Source organism: Pongo pygmaeus, chromosome 19, assembly GCF_028885625.2.
Source record: "Pongo pygmaeus isolate AG05252 chromosome 19, NHGRI_mPonPyg2-v2.0_pri, whole genome shotgun sequence".
In the NCBI taxonomy this organism is placed as follows: Eukaryota; Metazoa; Chordata; class Mammalia; order Primates; family Hominidae; genus Pongo; species Pongo pygmaeus.
The window spans coordinates 61,654,749-61,670,264 of NC_072392.2; the positions used below are offsets into that span (position 1 = coordinate 61,654,749).

Consider the following 15,516-nt stretch of genomic DNA (forward strand, 5'->3'; position numbering starts at 1 on the left):
AGCCTCTCGGATGGCCGCCAAGGAGTCCCACCTCCTGGTATTCTTGTATTTGTACATCCCTCGACTGTACACTGGATATATTCACTCACTCCTAAGAAATAGAATGCAGCAGAAGGGATGGAATGTCACTTCCAAAATTATAAAAGACCATGGCTTTTATTTTGGGTCCTCTTTCTCACTGAGGTCTCTTGGATTGCTCACCCTAGAGGAAGCCAGCTGCCATGTCATGAGGCAGCCCTGTGGGGAGGCTCATGTGATGAGGCGACCGAGTCCTGTAGACAACCACAAATGTGAGCTTGGGAGTGGATTCTCCATCCAGTTGAGTCTTTGGATGGGGCTGCGGTCCAGGCTGACAGCTTGACTGCCACCTTATGAAAGACCGTCAGCCAGAGGCACCCAGCTAAGCCATGCCTGGATTCCTGACTCACAGAAACTGTGAGATAACAAATGTTTGTTGTTTTCCACGACTACATTTTGTGGCAGTTAGTTACACAGCGATAGATAACTAATGCAGTGCCTTTTCTTTGGTGAAAGAGTGCTGACAATTTTTAGAGCCTGTGGCAGACAAGGAGATGCACTGTTCAGATCCCCATTTAAGGGTGGGCTCACTGCCCAGCTGCAAAGAGTTCAGTTCACTGACAGCCTTCAAGTCCAGCTTAGCTTTCCAGCTGAGATCATGCTCTTCTTGGGATATTCTCCCTAGTCAATAACTGGGCAAGGGGGTGGAACAATGGCCTAGCCATCTCTTCTCAATGCTGGACCCCTCCCATGGGTAGTTTTTGCTTCAGAGCTTCCTGTTTGGCTGGTAGAGACTTTGACAGGTCTCCTTCCGTGAGTGTTGCTCCCCAATAAACCTTTCTATTTTCCATCCCCATCATAGCGTCTGCTTCCAGAGAATCCATTCTGTAATGAAATATCTACTACACAGAAACTCAAGCTTTCAGCCAGGTGCAGAGGTTCTCACCTGTAATCCCAGCACTTTGGGAGGCCAAGGCAGGAGGATCGCTTGAGCTCAGGAGTTCAAGACCGGCCTGGGCAACATAGCGAGACCCTGTCTCTGTGACTGACACTGACACACACACATACACACACACACACAAATTAGCCGGGCATGGTGGTGCATGTCCTAACTATTGGGAGACTGAGGCAGGAGAATCACCTGAGCCTGTGAGTTCTAGGCTGCAGTGAGCCATTATCTTACCTCTACTCCAACCTGGGCAACAGAGTGAGAGCCTGTCTCTAACAAACAAACAATCAAATAAAGCCTCAAGCTTTGTATCCAACCCAGACCTGAGTCCAAATACAGACTCTGCCCCTTGCTAGCTCTGTGACCCTTGGCAAATTACTTAACTTTTCTGAGCCTTGATTTTCTCACATGTAAAATGGATGACAAATAATGTAGGAGCTGAAATGGGATACTTATAGTGTAAAACAGAGTTCCCAGCTTCTAGTAGTAGTTAAAGGATAGTTTTTTTTTTTTTGAGATGGAGTCTCACTCTGTCACCCAGCCTGGAGTGCAGTGGCATAATCTCAGCTCACTGCAACTTCTGCCTCCTGGGGTCAAGTGATTCTTGTGCCTCAGCCTCCCATGTAGCTGAGATTACAGGTATGTGCCACCATGCCTGGCTAATTTTTGTATTTTTAGTAGAGATGGGGTCTTACCAGTTTGGCCAGGCTGGTCTCAAACTCCTGACCTCAAGTGATCCACCCGCCTTGGCCTCCCAAAGTGCTGGGATTATAGGTGTGAGCCACCGCGCCCGGCCAGGAGAACTATTATCTATCCACAGACTACACACCAACTAGTCTCTTTACATTTTCCATAAAATGTTACTGGCAATTGATTCAATACATTGCCTATTATATCTATAGTAGACCTTTGACATTTGTGAGGATTATATCCTTTACCTTTATGAAAACTCAAGCTACCAAACACCACTGTGGCACATATTGTCACACATAAAACAAAACAAAGTACAACTGAAAATTACACATTACTGTGGGGGGGGTGTGTGTGTGTGTGTGTGTGTTTCAAGACAGGGTCTCACTCTGTCACTCAGCACCCAGACTAGAGTACAGTGGCATGATCACAGCTCACTGTGGCCTTGAACTCCTGGGCTCAGACAAGTCTTCCATCTCAGCCTCCCAAGTAGCAGGAACCACAGGTGCACATCACCACACCTGGCTAATTTTTATTTTCGTAGAGACAGGGCCTCGTTAGGTTGCCCAGGCTGGTCTCGAACTCTTGGGCTCAAGTGATCTCGAACTCTTGCCTCAGTGCTAAGTGCTGGGATTTAACAGGCATGAGCCCCTGTGCCCGGCCTTCACTACTCTTTTAGGTCCTTAACAGTTCTATAAGTAAGGAACTAAAGCTGTATAAAGCTATTAAAAATAAGTGTGGCTTCAGTAATGCCAAAGCAATTTGGAGGATTGTTTCTCTTGTTGGCACTGAACCTTACCACATCAGAGGGCTGAGCCACTGCTGAATGCCATCCTTTTAATAAACCCAGACATGTGAAATTTAACAGGTCAAAACCTGTTTCTCCTACAGTCTGTGTCACCTTGATAGATAATTCCAAGCCAGAAAACAGAAAGCCATCAGTGATAGCTCCCTCTTATCCCTTACCTCCAATCCAACATCATGTCTTATTTATCTATTTGTTTTCCTTCAAAATGGCCTAAATCCCCTCACCCCTTTCCATCCTCACTGGCCCCAGCTTCTTCTCTTTCAAGAGCCTGCTCACTTGCTCTCCTCTAGTTTATTCTCCATGATACAGCCAGATAGCTCTTTTTAAAATGCTGAATGTTTAAAATGCTGAATTTTTAAAATGATGAATTTCCATAATTCCCCATACATTTGGAATAATGGCTATACTCTATCTGTGCAAGCTACCCCCAGCCCCTCTCCACAATCTGACCTGCACTCCCCAAACATTCCCTTCCAGGAGTCAATTTCTGTCTTGTCTTAGATCCACCCAACCCATAGGCATTCCCTGTGTCTGGAACTCTCTTCTACACGCTCTGGATGCAGGCTCCTTTTTCTCCTTCAGATCTGAACCTAAACATCACCTCCACATGGAAGCCTTTATTAAGCATCCTCTGAAATAGGTTCCACCACATAAAGCTTCCTTCTATTATTCGCAGCCACAGCACCCACGTCATTTCCTTCTTTGCATGCGTCCCAGTTGGTCAGGACACACTTATTGGTTTATTGGAGGTTTCCCTCCATTTGTTGCAGTTTCTTTGAGTGCAGAGGGCTTATTCCTTGTGTTCGTTCATCCAGAGCCAATCCCAGTGCTGACCACAACACAGATTTCATAAATACAGTAAATCCAGTAGTTCCCCCTTACCCATGGGGGACATGTTCCTAAACCCCCAGTGGATGCCTAAAATCACAGATAGTACCAAACCTTTTTTTTTTTTCTCTTTGTAGGTAGTGTATTTTAAATAGCTTTCAAGATACACATATTTTTTCCTTTAAAAAAGTCTGTTGGTGGCCGGGCGCCGTGGCTCACGCCTGTAATCCCAGCACTTTGGGAGGCCAAGGCGGGCAGATCACGAGGTCAGGAGTTTGAGACTAGCCTGGGCAACATGGTGAAACCCCATCTCTACTAAAAATACAAAAAATTAGCCGGGCGTGGTGGCACACGCCTGTAATCCCAGCTACTCAGGAGGCTGAGGCAGAAGAATCGCTTGAACCCGGGAAGCGGAGGTTGCAGTGAGCCGCTGAGATTGTGCCACTGCACTCCAGCCTGGGCGACAGAGCTAGACTTCCTCAAAAAAAAAAAAAAAAAGTCCGTTGGAGCAGTTTTGTTCCTGAATTTTGCGGGTCATTCTCATGGTCCCGAGCCCCCGAACTCCCGCTCGTGGAGGCAGCCGAGGGGGGCGCTGGAAGCCCACGCGTCCTATCCTGACAGCGCTCTCAGCACTTGTGGAGCAGCTGTGCCCCGTCTTGCCACAGATCATGCATGGCCGCCATGTGAGCTAAAACTTCCATTTATTTCAAAGCAGTAATAATTTAAAATTCTAAAAATCTTTCCACCGCTGAACGTTTAGAGGGTGAGGTTAGACAAAAGACGGGGAGGCTGAGGACGCCCCAGAGGGGACCATGTGGCCCACGCCTTCCCGAGCCAGGGAGCCGGTGGGCCGGGCCAGGGTCCTGCCCTGGAACAGGCAGGGCCTGTAGCACTGACCAGCCAAGAGTGGCGCCTCCGGGGCACCCAGTCTGTGGGTGCCGTGCGGCGCTGGCTGAGGGTGGTTGGGAAAGGCCCCGCGGTTTCCCCGCAGCCTCAGGCGCAGCGGGCAGGGGTGGGTGCCGGCCCACAAGGGCTCAGGAGTTGCTTGTGGCGTTCTCGTTGCTGGGCGAGCTGGAGGAGGGGGAGGACGACGAGGAGGAGCAGCTCATCCCAGTCGGGCTCGGGGCGGGGGTGTTCGTGGCCGTGTTGTGTCCCGGGAGGCTTTTTCGGCAGACGGGGCAGCTGTCGTGCTGCTCCAGCCGGTGCACTATGCAGCCATCGTGGAACAGGTGGTTGCAGGGCAGCTGCTCGCCCAGCGCGTAGTCATCCTTGCACACGGGGCACTCGAGCCCGGAGCCTACGTGCTCCTCGGTGACGGGGACGGTGGGGAGGGACTGGATCTTCTCTTCATCTGCCGGTGGGGGGGCCCGTGTTTTCAAACTGATTGAGGAGCTGTGCGAAGGCGTCCAGGCCGTTGGCCACTCAGGCGTAATCCATAGGGTTTGAGTGCAGGACTCCCCAAGGACCCAGGCCGGGGATGGTGGCGGGCGTGATGATGCCGTTGACGAGCTGCTGGATGATCCCTTCTAGCGTGGGGAGGCCTTTGGGCCGGCCGGTGGCCCGTGGGGAGGCGGAGGAGAGGCTGCCGGGCGCAGTACGGGGCCGGGACTGATGCTCTCTCTCCCACGGTCTCTCAGGGTCCTTGCTGCCGTCAGCCTGCGCCCCAGGAGGGAACGTGGGGATCTCGAAGCTGTCGTCAAAGATGCCGAAAGCAAACTGCCCGTAGCCCTGCGGCAGCGTGAACAGATGCTGGTCCACGTTCTCCAACGGCGGCCGGCTGTGGTCCGTGGGGGCAGTGGAAGGGGCAGAACTGTTTTCTGTGCTCCTGGTCTCTTCAGGAAGCTCCTCGATAAAATCAGACGCGCATCTTGGGCAGATATAATCCGATAGGCGCGGGACGATTTCCAGGGAGCAGCAGTGGCAGAAGAACCGTCCTACCTGCGGCGACGCCTAGGCCCTGGCCACGACCCCCTACTCTGCGCCGCCCGCCCCCCGCGAGGCGCCAGCCGCCGGCCGTTTGCTGCTCCCTCGCTGATCGACACCCAAACCTTTTATATGCTATGTTTTTCCTACCTACACATCTATGATCAAGTTTAATTTACAAAACAGGCGCTTACAAAGGAAGCGATTAACAACAATAACGAATAATAAATAGAACAATTGAGTCAAATAAGGGTTACTTGAACACAAGCACTGCAATACCATGGATTGGTCTCATAACTAACAGCTACTAAGAGACTAATGGGCAAGTAGCATCTACAGTTCAGATATACTGAACAGCCAGAGGATTCACAGGCTGGGAGGGGTGAAGCAAGACGGTGTGAGATTTCGTTACGCCACTCAGAATGGCAAGCAACTGAAAACATGAATTATTTCTGGAATTTTCAATTTAATATTTTTGGACTACAGTTGACTGCAGGTAACTGAAACCGTGGATAAGGGGGTACTACTGAATCTGTATTTTGAATTTTCTAGCTAAGAATATCACCTTTTTTTGTTTGTTTGTTTTTGAGATGGAGTCTTACACTGTCGCCCAGGCTGGAGTGCAATGCCACGATCCTGGCTCACTGCAACCTCCGCCTCCCGGGTTCAAGTGATTCTTCTGCCTCAGCCTCCGGAGCAGCTGGGATTACAGGCACCCGCCACCACACCCAGCTAATTTTTGTATTTTTAGTAGAGACGGGGTTTCACTATGTTAGCCAGGCTGTTCTCCAACTCCTGACCTCAGGTGATCCATCCGCCTTGGCCTCCCAAAGTGCTGGGATTATAGGCATAAGCCACCGCCCCCGGCCAGAATATCACTTTTTTACAACTTTTTTTTTTTTTTTTTTTTTTTTTTTAATTTTGAGACAGAGTTTCTCTTTGTCGTCCAGGCTGGAGTGCAGTGGCGCCATCACAGGTCACTGCAACCTCTGCCTCCTAGGCTCAAGCAGTCATCCTGCCTCAGCATCGCTAATAGCTGGGACGACAGGTGCCCGCAACCATGCCTGACTAATTTTGTGTTTTTTGTAGAGAAGCATTTCACCATGCTGCCTAGGCTTGTCTTGAACTCCTGGGCTCAAGTGATTCACTTGCCTCAGCCTTTCAAAGTGCCAGGATTACAGGCATGAGCCACATGGCCAAGAATATCACCTTTATCTTTAACAGATATTTTTCTTTTTCTTCTTTTTTTTTTTTTTGGAGACAGGGTCTCACTCTGTTGCCCTGGCTGGAGTGCAGTGGCATGAACAAGGCTCACTGCAGCCTCAATCTCTTCGGCTCAAGTGATTCTCCCACCTCAGCCTCCCAAGTACCTGGGACCACAGGTACCACATGTACCACCCTACCTGGCTACCTTTTAAAATTTTGTGTAGAGACCAGGTCTCACTATGCTGCCCAGGCTAGTCTTGAACTCCTGACTCAAATGATCCTCCCGCCTCGGCCTCCCGAAATGCTGAGATTACAGGCATGAGCCATCGCACCTGGCCAACAGTTATTTTTCTTTACTGCAAGAGCCTTACATTGTCATGGTAGAAAAGATTAGACTCCATAGATTAAATAAAAACATAAAATCATGCTACCCCACATTTAGAGATAGCCACTATTAGCCTTCAGATATATTCCTCCAGGGCCTTTTTAATGAATCTCGATGCAGGGATATATATGCTCCCAAGTCCTTCAACTTTCTGTGGTCGCCTGTTCTTTGACAGCCAAATAAAATGTCTTGGTCCCATGACACGTGCTGAGGGACATCAAACCTTCTTCCGGTAATTTTCCAATCCCTGGTTCAGCTGAATCCTCACATCCATTTCCTAAAGTTGCTGTCTGCTCTCTTCTCTGCTTTGTCCCTGCACCCTCTACTTTGTCTCCATCTATCTATCGCCTCCTTTGTCCGTCCCCAAAGGTCACCAAGCACTAAGTGGATAACAGATTCTTCTTTACTGGAGTTCAGGATCAAGAAGGTGACCCCCAACCAAGCACAAAGTGGGAGATGACATAAGTTTCAGCGCTGGCCATTGCTGCCAGCAATGGAGATTTCTTGCGTACTTCTGCATCCAAGGTCTTGGTCTGCTGCCATCTTGGTCTTCTCCCTTCCACCTCTAACCAGGTCCTTCTCTGCTTTGCTACACATATCAGGACCTTGAAAACAGTCTTTCTGACCTATCGGAAAGAAAGATCAGATTCCTGGCACTTCTGTTGTGCAGAACAGCTTAGCTCATCTATACATCTATACTTTTCTCTCCTGATAGAGCTTGTCCAGGTACCTGCTCTTTCATAGTGGGGGGAGGGTGACAGTGGGGTGGGGATGGAGACAAAAAAAGGCAGAGATATCAAGAGAGTTTCCACAACTAAGAAACAAGGTGTCACAGGGCCCTATGACCACCATCTGGTTCAATGACTCATTTGAAGGGCTCACAGAACTCAAAAAAATGGCTAGACTCATAGTTTAGTTCATTGCATTGAAAGAATACAGATTTACATCCTGATCTAGTTTGAATGAAAAAAGAAAAAGAAAGAAGAAAGAAAGAAAGGAGGGAAGGAAGGAAGGAAGGAAAGAAGAAAGGAAGGGAGGGAACGAAGGAAGGAAAGAATACAGATTACCAGCCCAGGCAGCATGGTGAAATCCCATCTCTACCAAAAATAAAAATATAATATAATAAATTTTTAAAAATTAGCTGGATGTGGTGGCGGATGCCTGTATTCCCAGCTACTGGGGAGGCTGAGGTGGGAGGATCACCTGAGCCTGAGAGGCAGAGGTTGCAGTGAGCCAAGATCACACCACTGCACTCCAGCCTGGCAGACAGAGAGAGACTCTGTCTCAAAAAAAAAAGAAAAAAAAAGAAAGAAAGAAAGAGAGAGAGAGAGAGGGAGGGAGGGAGGAAGGAAGGGAGGGAGAGAAAGAAAGAAAGAAAGGGGGAAAGGAGGAAGGACCATTATTTACTTAACTGATCCCATATTATTAGACATTAACTTGTTTTCATTTTTTACTGTAATAGATAATACTTTAACAACATCCCTGTGATTATGATGGTGGTGCTATGTCCAGTATTGTTATGACTCAAAGAGAAATTCCCACATGATTATGTCCTGGTTCACCTTATGAGGAGGGAGAGCTCCCCTCAGGCTAAGTCCTAACACATCCAGTCTAGGGGGCCTTACAAGTGTTGTGGCCCCAGGGTAGCTACAGGGGGCTGTTTACAGACAATGGGACAATGAGAAGCTGGCTGCCTTGACTCCCTGCCCCATCCTCCAAATGGAAGGTGCCTCTCTCTAGAATCCATCTTGAGGGCTCCGGATTCCTCCTCCTCATTTTCCTCTTCCTCTGTTGTCCCTCCCCTCCCCCATCACACCCCAAGCCCAGGTGTATCTCATCTTGGAGTTGTGAGGGAGAAGGCTCCAGACCCTTCCTGTGTCTCAGCCCAGCAACTGCTTTTACAGAGCTGTAAGGAGGGAGGAAAGCAAACCAAACCTTAGGGTACAGTGAATGAACAAGAGAAGGAGAGGAATACATCAAAAATACTCATTTTGAGTTGGGCACGGTGGCTCATGTCTGTAATCCCAACACTTTGGGAGGCCAAAGCAGATGGATCACTTGAGCCCAGGAGGTCGAGACCAGCCTAGGCAACAAAAATTAGCCAGGCATGGTGGTGTGCACCTGTAGTCCCAGCTACTTGGGAGGCTGAGGTGGGAGAATCACCTGAGCCCAGGAGGTTGATGCTGCACTAAGCCATGATCTAGCTACCACACTCCAGCCTGGGTGACAGAGAAAATATGCATTGTGACATTTGGAGCTACAACTCTGCCATAAAACAAAAGCAGCATCTGCATCCTTCATTCAATATTTCCTTAAGATAGGTTACTACATATTAGGCATTGATATGGTTTGGCTGTGTGCCCACCCAAATCTCATCTTGAATTGTAGCTCCCATAATTCCTAAGGGTTGTGGGAGAAAGCTGGTGGGAGATCATTGAATATGGGGGGCGGTTCCCCCCATACTGTTCTCGTGGTAGTAAGTCTCACAACAGCTGATGTTTTTGTAAGGGGTTTCCCCTTTCACTTGGGTCTCAATTATCTGTTGCCTGCGGCCATGTGGGACATGCCTTTCTCCTTTCACCATGATTGTGGGACCTCCCCAACCATGTGGCACTGTGAGTTCATTGAACCTCTTTTTCTTTGTAAAATCCCGTGTCTCAAGTATGTTTTTGTCGGCAGTGTGAAAACAGACTAATACAGGCATTGATTGTTACAAGTGCTTTCCAAATATTAACTTAATTTTCCTAGTATCCTGTGAGCTTAGGAACTTTTATTATCCCCACATTACAGATGAGGAAATTGAGGCATGAGGACATTGAGTAATTTGCTCAAGGTCATGCAGGTGTAATTGGCAGAGATAAGGTTCCAACCTAGGCTGTCTGCCTCTCTGTTTGCTATGTGGCCTCTCCTTAGCAGGGAAATTGAAAAGAATGCATGCATTTCAAGGGTTTCAAAACAGGTGCCCTCCTGAAGGTTGTTTTCTATTTTAAACTTCCGTGTAGACAGAACAGTATTCATTCAATAGTTATTTGTTGAGTGCTTACTACGTGCCAGATGCCAGGGCCACATCGACGAACCAGACATAAGCCTGCTATCAAGGAGTTTCCAGAAAACAGGACAAACACCATACTTGGCTGGCTGTGCTGTGGTATAGACAACAGCAGGGTGCCCTGGAGCAGTCAGAACCATACTTAGTTTAGTTTTAGGGTTAGAAAAGACTTCTGGGCCCAAATGCAGTGGTTCATGCCTGTAATTTCAGCATTCTGGAAGGCCAAGGCAGGAGGACTGATTGAGTCCAGAAGTTCAAGACCAGCCTGGGCAACACAGTGAGTTCCTGTCTCTACAAAATTTAAAAATTAGCCAAGTATGGTGGTGCATGCCTGTGGTCCCAGCTGCTTGGGAGGCTGAGGTGAGAGGATTGCTTGAGCCTCGGAGGTCAAGGCTGCAATGAACCGTGATTGCATCACTGCACTCTAGCCTGGGCGACAGAGACCCTATCTCAAAAAAAGAAAAAAACTTCCTGCAGGGCAAGACTTATGAACTAAGAGCTGGACTGATGAGGAAGAGTTAGCCAGGAGAGGGGGGACTTTGGAAATGTAAACAATGGGTCTACCTTATAGCTTTTGAGGGCCCTAGGCCTTTTACTTTCATGGGCCCCTCCCTCCGTTAAACAAATATATTAAAATACATATTTTATGACTGTGTTGGTATAAACATATAAATTACTATTATATATTAAAACACCTTTTGCGATTTAAAAGTCCATTGTTTTTCTTTCTGATTTTAAATAAATTAAAACATGTTCATGGATCCCTAAAAATATTGTGGTCCCCAAGTGTTGTGCCTTCAGAAGTCAGCAGAAATGGAGCCTGGAGGTGGCAGGTGCAGGTGAGAAAGACCTTTGTCAGCCAAGGAAAGGGTTTAGATGTGATCCTAAAAGTTCTAGGAGCTACGTATGGGTTTTAAGGAGGGCAATGTGAACGGGTTCATTTCAGAAAGTTCCTGTAGCTTCAGTGTAGAGCATGGCTGGGAGGGGAGGCTGGAGGTGGAGTCATGAGCTCTGAGTGTGTCAGAGGGATCCAGGGGAGATCTGAGGGCACACTTCAATCAAGGAAGGAGCCCAGGGAAGGGGACAGACAAACTTAGAGACCAACGGGGTAAAATCAACAGGACTTGGCCATTGGTCGAATGCGGGGGTGAGGAGAGGGGGCATCCAAGGAGATTCCCAGGTGTGTGACTTGGGCGCCTGAGTAGAGTCATTTGTTACACTGCAGATGAAAAGAAAAGGAACAGATTGGAGCGCATGGTAGGAAAAAATAGTTAAGCTTTTATTTTTCAGCAGTATTGAGTTTGTGATGCCTTTGAGATATCCATAAGGAGAGATTTTTCAGAGGCAATGGGTCAGATGGTTCTAAAAAAATTGCAGTGATTTAATAAGTATCATGCCACTATCCACTGTCAATAGAACATATACTCTATATCTTCAAGGCACTTTAGAGTTCTTAAGGTAATGTCACAGGTGTTTTCATTTTGTGCTCATACTATCATGGTTAAGGGCATGAACTCTAGGCCAGGCATGGCTCACACCTGTAATCCCAGCACTTTGGGAAGACAGGGTGGGCAGATGGCTTGAACCTAGAGTTTGAGACAAGCCTGGGCAACACAGTGAAACTTTATCTCTACAAAAAAAAAAAGTAGCCAGGTGGCATGCACTTATAGTCCCATCTACTCAGGAGGTTAAGGTGGGAGGATCCCTTGAACCCAGGAGGTTGAGGCTGCAGTGAGCATGATTGTGCCATTGCACACTCTACCCTAAGTGACAGAGTGAGACCCTATCAAAAAAAGAAAGGGAAAGGAAGGAAGGAAGGAAGGAGAAGAAGAAGAAGAAAAGAAAAAAAGAAAGAAGGAAGGAAGGAAGGAAAGAAGGAAGGAAGAGAAAGAGAGAAAGCATGGGCTCTAGCCACAGACTACATGGTTCAAATCTCATGAGTGCCACCTTGTAACGGTGTCATATTGGGAAAGTTATTTAAACCTTCTTTGCTTCATGTTCTCCATCTGTAAAATGGGTAGAATAACAGTCCCAGCCCAGAGATATATGATTAAGTGAACAAACAGCTATAAAACACTTAGAGCAAGTGCCTGGCATTTAGCAAGCACTCAAGAAGGACAGCTGTTACTATTCCTACCGCAGCAGTGTGCCTATTGTCTTCTCCACTGCTTAGACCTTTCTGTGGTAGTGGAGTTTGCAGGAATCCTCATCTGTACTATCTTTCATTGCATCTCCTCCTGGCCACTGTTGCTCATATCTGCCATATGGATGAGAAAGGAGTGTGATGGTGACCAGGGTTTTCTGGAGGGTCTATGATGGGGCTTGGCATCCTGGGAGGAGTCAACATTACAAATGGTGGCATTCAATGGCAAACGCCTTTACGAAGGTCTGGGAAGGAGGGAGGAGTTGCTGAAATGGAAACCTGTTCAAAGCTGGAGGAAAGGGGGGAACATCTGGTTCATGGTAAATGAGCCTGACTTCGTTTAGTCCATGTTAGCCAATAAAAGTTTCCCAGAAGTTCTCAAAGCAACTCCTTTTGCTGGCCTGACACTGCAGCTGCAGTCAGGGTTCAGCCAACCTGCGTAGCAAGACGCTAAGGTGAGGCCAGCTGGCTTCCCAGATAACACAGAAGGAACAAATCCCAGAGTTTGTTTAATTCCGGCCAAACTTAACCGAATGTAGGAAAAAAATTGATTTCCTAGGAGGTCTGAGAGCTGTTGAGAATATGTGTATAGTAAAGCAGACTAGGGCAGGGAAGTCCCAGATCATCTTGTGATCAAATCAGATGGACAGCACTTTGCCAGGCGCTTTTCGTCTTAGTTCACCCTCCCAACAATCCCACTAGCAAAGTGTTATTCACCTCTTTAACAGAAAAGTTAAATAATTTTCCAGCAGTGATCCAGCCAGGAAGGGGTAGAGCTGGGACTGGAGCTGGGTGTGTTTGACTCCAGGACCTAAATTCTTTCTGTGGATCAAAAAGATGGATAGGCCGGGTGCAGTGGCTCACTCCTGTAATCCCAACACTGGGAGGCAGAGGCGGGAAAATTGCTTGAGACCAGGAGTTCGAGACCAGCCTGGGCAACATGGTGAGACTCCATCTCAAAAAAAATAAAGTAAATAAATAAAAAATTAGCCAGGTGTGGTGGCACGTGCCTGTGTTCTCAGCTACTTGGGAAGTTGAAAGGGGAGAATCACTTGAGCCCAGGAAGTTGAGACTACAGTGAGCTGTGTTTGCAACTCTACGCTCCAGCCTGGGCAACAGAGCAAAATCCTATCTTGAAAGAAAAATTAAAAAGATGGATAGCAGTTCTGAGCTTTGGGGCTGTTCATGGCACTGTTCTGTGTTGTTGTTAGCAAATAATAGCAATTAACATTTATTGCCCTGTGCTAAGATTCTTATGTATATAATTACATTTGCTTCCCTTAGTAACCCTATAGAGAAGGTACTATTATTCCCTTGCTTTTGCAGATAAGATTAAGGTATGGAGACTCTGAATAATGTGTCCAAGGTCACACACCTAATAAATGGCACAGCTAGGACTCAAGCCCAGGGAGTCTCCAAAACCCATGCATTCATGCCGCATGCTGTTCTTCTACCAGAAACAGGAACCAGCAGCTCTCAGCACTAACCCTAACCCCAACAGTTCTAAAGTCCTGTTCAGGGGCAGGAGGAGGGACCTGCAGGTGCAGATAATTCCTGCATGAGCTTTGGAACCAGGCAGCGCTAAATTCACACCGAGCCTGGCAACTCACAGTGAAGACTGCTTCTCAGCTTGGCCTCCAGCCTCCTCTTCTCCATCCAGATCCAGCTGTGGCTGCCTGCTCCTTTCTGCCATTTTCCAGGATTGTGATGTGAACACACAGGGAAATAAAAGTGCTACAACCCTGTCTGTGTCCAGCCCTGTTCTCTCTTGCTTTCTGCTCAACATCAACAGACCACAGCGCCCCCTTAGTTTCCCCAGAAAGAGGTTGCTCACCTACACTCACAACGATAGTGAGTGATGTGAAATTTACTGAAAGTTTCAAGGCAGAGCTGGGGAAGGGGATCTACTGAAAACAATTTCATTTTTATTCTTCCATACTTCTTTTCAGCCTACCACCCATTTCTTGTCACGCCACCACCTGGCTTTTCTCTCCACACATCCCCTGCCAGGGTGGTGGTGGTGACCCAGAGGGGACTTCTCTCTTCTCCATGTCTTGCTCTTCTCTGTGGTTTTTCTTGGACCCCTGCTCCTGTTAACCACCATCTTTTCTTATCCGGCACACCGTTGGGCGCCTTCGTCCAGCCCAGGTGGTTTGTTAAAGTGTTTCTTCTGAGTAAGTGCCATTCTCTTCCTGCAAGGGGCTTCCTTGGCCAGTAACCCTTTGCTAAAGCTCTTTAGTAAAAGGACTACAGTGAAAATGGTCATTACAGCCGGAGCTGTAGTGCCTGTCTTGGGAAGGGAAGCGCGACTGCCTTTGCCTGCACTGGCCTTTCCCCCACTTCCTCCATTTCCAAAAGTCACTGGTTTCAAAGGTCTCGGCAAGTCTGCCCTGAGCTCCTCTTTTCCCATCTGTGGGTTTCTAGCTCCTCCTAACAGCAAGAGGGATTTGTCTCTGAAGGTTGCCAAAGGGAGTGGCAAGAACCTCTCAGAGAGCAATTACCTTGAAGAGCCCTCCCTGGAGAACAGGCTCTTTCTCTTCCAAATTGGAAAATCCTCACATTGTGCCAATTAGTCCAGAGGGCACTTGGAACTTTACCAGCTGAAACACTCACAACTCTTAAAGGGAAAGTCAGCAACGAACAAAGGCAACCTTCAATGGGCTGTGGCAGGAGCCAGGTGGCTTTTAAAGAAAAAGCACAAGGTAAGAATGAGCTGTGACCCTGGTGGAACACAGCGTTAAATCCATCTCAGAAACAACCATCGCTGATGAAGTGCGAGACTTTTTTCTCCTGAGAGAGTGTAGATTTCATTGTCAAGTACTACAGCCAACCCCAGTACCCTGGAGGTGAAATGTCTATTTTGAAAAAGACGTAACCTCAGAAACTTCCTGATGCCCGTAAGTAAAGGGATTATATGACCCACTGAAGGTTAATTATTTATTATAGTAACAGAATAGCCCCAGCCTGGACAACATAGAGAGACCCTGTCTCTACCAAAAATTTCAAAATTAGCTGGGTGTGGTAGTGTTCACCTGTGATCCCAGCTACTTGGGAGGTTGGAGGATCACTTGAGTCCAGGAGGTCGAGGCTGCAATGAGCTGTGACTGTGCCACTGCACTCTAGCCTGAGTGACAGAGCAAGACCCTGTCTCAAAAAAAAAAAAAAAAAAAAAAAAGAATGGCTGTCTGGGCACGGCACGATGGCTCACATCTGTAATCCTAGCACTTTGGGAGGCTGAGGCTGGTAGATTGCTTGAGCTCAGGAGTTTGAGACCAGCCTGGACAACATGGTGAAACCCCATTTCTACAAAAAATACAAAAAAATTGTGGCTCATGCCTGTACTCTCAGCTACTTGGGGGCTGAAGTAGGAGGATCCTGTAAGCTTAGGAGGCAGAGGTTGAAGCGAGCTGAGATTGCACCACTGTACTCCACCCTGGGCGACAGAGTGAGACCCTGTCTCAAAAAAAAAAACAAGAATGGCAAACATGGTTACATGTTTCTTTTTAATCATATTGGC

The 15,516-nt window shown here is 47.7% G+C and overlaps 1 pseudogene across 1 annotated transcript; it reads right to left on the bottom strand.

The window, feature by feature from the left end:
• Positions 1-3,977: 3,977 nt before the first annotated feature.
• On the bottom strand, positions 3,978-13,692 carry LOC129017585 (E3 ubiquitin-protein ligase RNF126-like; annotated as a pseudogene). The gene is made up of 5 exons (XR_010124774.1): positions 13,610-13,692; positions 12,231-12,288; positions 9,852-9,977; positions 7,254-7,433; positions 3,978-5,243 (listed from the first exon to the last, which is right to left on the bottom strand). The product of XR_010124774.1 is annotated as an E3 ubiquitin-protein ligase RNF126-like (transcript).
• Positions 13,693-15,516: the final 1,824 nt, after the last annotated feature.